Source organism: Pygocentrus nattereri, chromosome 10 (assembly GCF_015220715.1).
Source record: "Pygocentrus nattereri isolate fPygNat1 chromosome 10, fPygNat1.pri, whole genome shotgun sequence".
In the NCBI taxonomy this organism is placed as follows: domain Eukaryota; kingdom Metazoa; phylum Chordata; class Actinopteri; order Characiformes; family Serrasalmidae; genus Pygocentrus; species Pygocentrus nattereri.
The window spans coordinates 10,970,001-10,978,549 of record NC_051220.1 but is presented as its reverse complement, the minus strand read 5'-3'; positions in this window follow the sequence as shown (position 1 = coordinate 10,978,549).

The following is an 8,549-nucleotide window of genomic DNA, read 5'->3' as shown; positions in this document are numbered from 1 at the left end:
AAAAGAGAAAGAGAGGAGGTAGAAAGAAAGAGAGAGACAAGACAGAAAGGAGAAAAGAGAGAGCAGAGAGAGAGAAAGTAGAGAAAAAAGAAAGACAATGAGAGAAAAAGAGAGAGGGAGCAACAGAGCGATAGAGAGTGAAAATAGAGAGATAGAGAGAACGAGAGAGAGGGTCTAAAGTCACAGAGCTCTCGTGTCACATGGTCAAACAGCAGTGATTTACAGGTCTTGTGATGGAGAGAGAGAGAGAGTGCAAGAGAGTGAGAGTTCGAGAGAGAGAGAAGATTATCTGATTCCACATAAGCGGAATGGCGCGAGTGTTTCAGAATGTGAGCTATGAGCTCCAGCTTCATCAACCTGCCACCCTGCCATAAAGGGAACGTCCACGCTTTAAAATTCTTCTTAAAAGTTTGTAATTAGTTGAAAATGTTATTTACACCATTTTGCCTTGATTTACAGGCTAACTGTATTATCAGTATCTCTAATTGATTATTGATTATCTTGTTTATATTACTGTATGATACACTGTTGTCTATAAACACGGACGGGATGCTGGTTGCCTTTTCATGCAGGAAGCCTGAGTTTGGTGAAGACTACAGAAACTGGATGAAGCCTACAGTAATATGAACTAAATAATAGTAATATGTTATGCACTAAAATGATCTGTATGCAAAGCACAATTTTATAGCCATTTTAATTGCAATTTGTAAACAAATTTTTTCTCCCCTGATTTCCCCCCAACCCCCATGATTTACATAGCACTGTGGAAACCACAGTTATTTTTATTGGCTGTTAAACTGGCAGATCTACTGCAGCTGGCCAATCAAATGTAGCCAAGAAAACAGACCAAAATAGCCAATCTAAATGACAGTGATCAAACCATTGACATATTTACAGCTCAGTGCTGTAATAGGTCGATGCGTCCACCATATTGGTCAGGGCATGACTGGCCTGGAAACACATTTCTGTAAATGGGGTGCTGCAGTTTTACTAGATAAGAAGCACTATAACGTTTCTGTTACAATTTCAATGAGTCACTTTACCTTTAAGGGTCTATGATCTACATGCATACTTTAGAAGATCATGTGTTGTCATAACTCACATTTGTCAAGTATGGATGTTACTTATTTTCCTTTGCCAAAACTGTGAAGACTACATACATATACATTTAATGTATATGAAACGTGTAGAAAGTGTTTTACATTGGCAAATATCTGGTCATAAAAGTCATTTACTTTATATGATTACTTAGTCTTAGCTTTCATGGCTAGCTGGCATACCACCATTAATTATTATCACTAATAATAACTATTAATAGCCTTACTCTGGCAACTAGTTAGCTCTCAGCATAATGTTATAATGGCAAAACACAACCAAAAACAGCAGTTCGGTCTTACCCCCCCAAGACCCTGCCCCCACCCCCCAGTTTGGATTGTGTGATAGTTTAGACTGTGTACAGCCCTGGGCTGAAAACAACTCACCCATCTTTTTTACAATCCAGTCTTCTGAGAGTTATAACAAGTTGCCTGCACCAATATGGTGGCACCGTTGACACATGATCCAGCAGCCGAAGCGGGGTCGACATTTATGTCTAAGAATATAATTGTAAATGAACTGGAGGAGCTCTTCAGAGGTCTTCAAATCTGGATCTTGAATTCAGTCTTCGGTCCCGGTCTTTGGCTTTGTTCACACAGCTGGTAAAAGTGGCCCAAATCCTCAGATTTGTCATCTGTGTGTCAATGTGAACCAATAGTCATACTGAATTTGTCCATTTTAAATGCCAATTTGAGATGCTTTCAAATGTCGTACTGAAATCCGATACAGCCAGATTCAAAGTTTATATAATCTGAGGACACGGACCAAAGAAATTACAGAGATAAGATAAGATAAAATAATCCTTTATTAGTCCCACAGCGGGGAAATTCAGTATTACAGCAGCAGCAGAGTAATAGAAGTAAGGCACTCAGTAATAGAAACGGGAAACAGTATAAACATTATAAAGATTATAAATAATAAAAATTAAAGTTAAATCTCTAGACTATTTACAACAAAATAAGAATAAGAATAAAATAAGAGTTGCATAAGATCTGTATTGCACTTATGAACATATTGCACAATGAAAAATATTTGCATTCTGAATGTGTGTATATTGTATGTGTTTCTGGTCTACTGGGAGCAGTGCTGGTTGAACAGTCTCACAGGAGCAGGAAGGAAGGACCTGCGATAGCACTCCTTCACACACTTGGGGTGAAGGAGCCAGTCACTAAGGGAACTGCCCAGCTTGATTAGCATCCTCCATTCTCCCACCGCCTGTACTGGGTCTAGAGGAGTTCCCAGGACCGAGCTGGCCCTCCTGATCAGTTTGTCCAGTTTCTTCCTGTCTGCAGTGTAGATGCTGCCGCCCCAGCAGACCACTCCATAGAAGATGGCTGATGCCACCACTGTGTCAAAAAAAGGTCCTCAGGAGTGGCCCCTGCACTCCAAATGACCTCAATCTCCTAAGCAGGTAGAATCTGCTCTGTCCTTTCCTGTAAAGTGCAGCAGTGTTGTCTGACCAGTCCAGTTTATAGTTAAGATGCACACCCAGGTACCTATAAGAGTCCACTCTTTCAATGTCCGTTCCCTGGATGTTCACTGCTGGAGGGGTATGTGTGCACCTGTTGAAATCCACCACCAGTTCTTTGGTCTTCCCAGCATTGATCTGTAGGTGATTCTGCAGACACCAGTCCACAAAGTCCTGAATCAGTTCTCTGTACTCTCCATCGTCCTCAACTGTGATGCGGCCGATGATCGCTGAATCATCAAAGAATTCTGTAGGTGGCGGTTTGGTGAGTTGTACATGAAGTCTGCAGTGTACAGGGTGAAAAGGAACAGTGCTAACACCATTACAGACCACCATGTCGGACACACAGTCCCTTGTCCTCACATACTGTGGACAGTTGGTGAGGTAGTCCAGGATCCAGTGCGTTAGGTGATGGTCCACCCCTGCCTGTTCCAGTTTGTCCTCCAGGAGCCCAGGCTGTATGGTGTTGAAAGCACTGGAGAAATCAAAAAACATGATTCTCACAGTGCACCCAGGCTTCTCCAGGTGAGAAAGAGCTTCATGCAGTAGGTAGATGATGTCATCATCCACCCCGATGCCAGGCTGGTAGGCAAACTGAAGTGGGTCCATAGAAGAGCTCACCATGGAGTTGTCTAAGGACCAGCCTCTCCAGTGTCTTCATCAGGTGTGATGTCAGTGCCACCGGCCTGTAGTTGCTGAGGTCCTTTGGGTGTTGCGTTTTTGGCAATGGCACCACACAAGATGTTTTCCGCAGTTGTGGTACTCTCCCCAGCTTCAGGCTTGTATTGAAAATGTGCTTCACTATCCCACTCAGCTGATCTGCGCAGGACTTGAGGAGCCTGGCACTTCCTCACCTTGATCTTCCTGAGCTCATTTCTCACCTGGGCCATTGTGAAGGTCAGACTGGAACAGGGGGGTGCTGAGTGTTGGAATGTGTGAACTGAGGGTTACGGAAACCAGTAGAAGAAACAGTGGGAGTGGGTGTGAGCTGAAAGTTGTGGGGCTGGGGGTGGGTGTGAGAGAGGGGGTAGAGCAGCATGCTGGAAGTGCCAGACAGGAGGGTTTCAGCAGAGATGTCTGTGTAGTAGGAGGGGCGGGTGAGTGATTGTTTTGGTCCCAAGCCCTTTTTACAGTGAACTCAAACACATTCTGGGGGCTGAGCCCAGCTGACAACCATTGAAACTTCATGTGATGCTTGCGAAGATGAGACTGATCCTCTGGGAGCAGCTGGCATTGGTATAAAGTCATGATGGTTTACCTCTGGACAAGCCGCGTGAAGCATTGTTCTCTTGTGCATACAGGTCAGTTTAGGAGCTGATCTGTTCAGACTAATATCAATCACATTTCACAACTGAATTTGTTGTGAGTGTTAGACGAGGGTAAACATTTATCTCCACAGTGCTTTGGACCGGAAGGTCCCCAGTTTGACATGCCTGGCTTTGAACAGCTGTTCACACAAAAACTCATCATATTTTTCATTAAATCACCAAAACGTGCTGAGCTGCAGAAGATATAACAACTCTTGATGTTCCACACTGATTTTCAGACTATGGGACACTTTTACTACAAAACAATGGGATCTAACTGCTTACCATGTGGCCATGAGGGACAGGGATGCAGCCTCACTTCCTGCTCAGGGGCATGGCTATAAAAAAGGCTCTGCCTGCAGACTAAAAATTAGAATTTATCAATTTTTTTATTAAACTGGTGATAAATGTAAAATTTTCTAATTCAATTTAAATTAAATTCAAAAGATCTTTAAACTTTACAAAAATACAAAGGTTCTATTATTTTCAGAAGTGTAAATTTAGGGGTTAGGGTTCGGGACACACTCCTCCCAATAGAAAGCACCCTATTAATGATGATTTTGTTATATTTAGCTTATTACTATATCTATTAATATGTTGGGTTTAAATAGATCAGAACATCATTGTAAATATCACAGCTCTGAGTGCTATTTTTTTCTGTGTGACCGTAGTTTGAATTAATTCAGTAGAATGCTCCATATACAGTATGGATACTGTAAATCAGGGGTCACCAGTCTTATCCACATAGAGCATAACAACTATGTCAAACTTGTAACAATGGCAGAACCCTTTCTGGTGCTGTATAGAACCCTTTTTAAAAAGTGTAGAACAATATACAACACATTCTCCATCAATTTGAAGAACCATTTCACCATCCAGAGAATTACTTAATCATGCAAATGGTTCTTGGAGTGTTTATGGCTCTATATAGAACCATTGTCTTTACTGAATAACCCATACACTACATGGACAAAAGTATCGGGACACATACTCCTTACACCTACAGGAGCTTTTATGAATCCCATTCTAAATCCATAGACTTTAATATGGAGTTGGTCCCCCTTTGCAGCTCTGACGGCTTCCACTCTTCTGGAAAGTTTTCTACAAGATTTTGGATTGTGTCTGAGGGAATGTTTGTCCATTCTTCCAGAAGAGCATTTGTGCGGTCAGACACTGATGCTGGACGAGAGGGTCTGGCTCACAATCTCCGCTGTCGGTCATCCCAAAGGTGTTGATGAGGTCAGGGCTCTGTGAGGGCCAGTCAAGTTCTTCCACACTAAACTCACCCAGCCATGCCTTCATGGACCTTGCTTTGTGCACTGAGGCTAAGTCATGCTGGAACAGAAAAGGTTCTTCCTCAACCTGTTCCCACAAAGTTGGAAGCATACAATTGTTCGAAATGTCTTGGTCTGCTGAAGCATTAAGTGTTCCTTTCATTGGAACTAAGGGTTCTAGACCAACCCCTGAAAAATGATCCCATATCATTATCTGTCCTCCAGCAAACTTTACAGTCGACACAATGCAGTCAGGCAGGTAACGTTCTCCTGGCATTCACCAAACACAGATTCGTCCATCAGACTGTCAGATAAAGAAGCTGCACTCCAGTCACTCCAGAGAACATGTTTCCTCTTCTCCAGAGTCCAGTGGTGGCGCTTTACACCACTCCATCTGATGCTTGGCATTGTGCATTTTTATCTTAGGCTTGTGTGCTCAGCCATGGAAACCCATTTCGTGAAGCTCCTAACTGACTTGTGGCAGAGGTGATATGCTATGACAGGGCCATGTTTAAAGTCACTAAGACCTGCAGTGCGACCCACTCTACTGCCAGTGTTTGTCTATAGAGACTGCGAGGCTATGACCTTCATTTTATACACCTGTTAGCAATGAGTGTGGTTGAAACACCTGAACACTCTTTTGCATATATATATATATATATATATATATATATATATATATATATATATATATATATATATACACATATATACGTATATATGTATATATGCACGTGTGTGTTTTCATATACACATTTACAGACATATGATCTGATTTTATTTTTCAACTTGTGTCCTGAAGGCCCCTGGCAGCGAGATCAGAGCTCACGTCACCCTGCAGTCATCTCTCTCTGTGTGGGACACTCCACTGAGATCACTCGTCATGGATTATAAATATGAGGACCACCTGTCGGAGCAGCCCCATGACTGGGGGTGGGGGTGGGAGGGGAGTTCTGGACCTCAGCCTGGAGGCACGTCTCCGTCTGACCATGTCCAGTCTCTATGGGCCAGCAGGCTAGCCGGAGGGAAACTATATTGCGGGTCAGCAGACTGATGATGTCACCTTCCTGTGTAATGATTGGCTGGTGAATATGTAGCCTAGCCATTAATAGAAACTTGGGCTTGCTGTTTTCCTTTTGGTCTCTACTATTCAGATGCTTGGAATCAGTGTTTTTAACCATATAAAGACAGTTTAATCATAGATAAATGTATAAACTGATCCTAATATGATGAACCCTGTTCAACTTTAAAGGTTCCAGGTCATTAGCAAGACTTTGCATGTAGAAGAAGATACTAAATAAATAATAAGTGAAACTATAATGAAATTAATATTAAGTATATAGTTATAATAAAAATTAATATTCAGAATATAATAATAATAATAATTTCCAATATGAGTTTCTAACAAAATGTATATTCAGAATGGCATTCTAAAAACTGCATTTAAAAAAAGGTTTTAAAAATTTAATAACCCCAAGAAAGTTCTTATAAAAGTGACACATCCCAAAATTCTTTTGTAAAATTAATACCCAGAATGAAGAAGTCAGAATCAATCAAGAATAAAGTTATAATAAAATTAATAATAATAATAATAATAATAACAGTAATAACAAAATCAATATACCATAAATGTCCATATAAATAACCATAATTATATTCAGAATAAACTTCTAATAAAATTACAATTCATAATGAAGTTCAAATAAAATTATTATCCAGACAAAAATAGTAAAATTAATATCCAGAATGAAGTTCTAATAAAGTTTATATTCACAATGACAAATAATGAATATTAAGTGCTAAAAATTCATTAATAACCCAAGTAATGTTCTAATAAAAGTAACACTCTACATTTCTAATAAAGATAACATCCCAAATACCCAGAATGAAGAAATCAAGACTTCTAATACATTTTTAGATCCAGAACAAAGCTCTAATCACATTAATCAAGAATAAATTTCTAATAAAATGAATATCCAGACACACAACACAAGTGAGTACACCTTAAAGTGAATATGTCCACACTGTCCTCAAAATGTCAATATTTTGTGTGACCACCATTATTATCTAGCACTGCCTTAACCCTCTTGGGCACGTAATTCATCAGAGCTGCACAGGTTACTACTGGAATCTTCTGCCTTCACAGAGCTGGTCTATGTTAAACACCTTGCGCTCCTCTTCCTTCCACTTGAGGATGCCCCACAGGTGCTCAATTGGGTTTAGGACTGGAGACATACTTGGCCAATCCATCACCTTTATCTTGCAAGGCAGTTGTTATCTTGGAGGTGTGTTTGGGGTCGTTATCAAGTTGGAAAACTGCCATGCGGCACAGTTTCCGAAGGGAGAAGATCATGCTCTGCTTCAGAATGTCACAGTACATGTTGGAATTCATGTTTCCCTTAATGAACTGCAGCTTCCCAGTGCTGGCAGCACTCATGCAGCTCCAGACCATGATGCTACCACCACCATGCTTGACTGTAGGCAAGAGACAGTTGTCTTGGTACTCCTCACCAGGGTGTCAAAACACATGCTGGACACCATCTGAGCCTAAAAACTTTATCTTGGTTTCGTCAGACCACAGGACATGGTTTCAGTAATCCATGTTCTTGGACTGCTTGTCTTCAGCAAACTGTTTGCAGGCTTTCTTGTGCATCAGCTTCAGAAGAGGCTTCCTTCTGGGATGACAGCCATGCAGACCGATTTGATGCATTGTGCGGCATGTGGTCTGAGCACTGACAGGCTGACTTCCCTCTTCTTCAACCTCTGCAGCAATGCTGGCAGCACTCATGTGTCTATTTTTTAAGCCAACCTCTGGATATGATGCTGAACATGTGGACTGAACTTGTTTGGTCAACCCTGGCAAGGCTTGTTCCAAATAGAACCTGTCCTGGAAAATCACTGTATGACATTGGCCACCATGCTATAGCTCAGTCTCAGGGTGTTAGCAATCTTCTTATAGCCTAGGCCATCTTTGTGGAGAGTAACAATTCTATTTCTCACATCCTCAGAGAGTTGTTTGCCATGAGGTGCCATGTTGAATATCCAGTGGCCAGTATGAGCAAACTGTATCCAAAACACCAAATTTAACAGAGCTGCTCCCCATTCACCTGGAACCTTGTAACTCTAACGAGTGTCATGACACCAGGGAGGGACAACAACACAATTGGGAACAATTTGGACATGTTCACTGTGAGGTGTACTCACTTGTGTTGCCAGCTATTTAGACATTAACGGCTGTGTGTTATTTTCAGTGGACAGTAAATCTATCCCCAACAAAAAATGTCAATGTCTCAATAACTTGTCATTTGCCCTTGAGCATCAATTACAGCTTGACAGCGACATCTCATGCTGTTCACAAGTCTTCTTATTGTCTGCTGAGGCATGGCATCCCACTCTTCTTGAAGG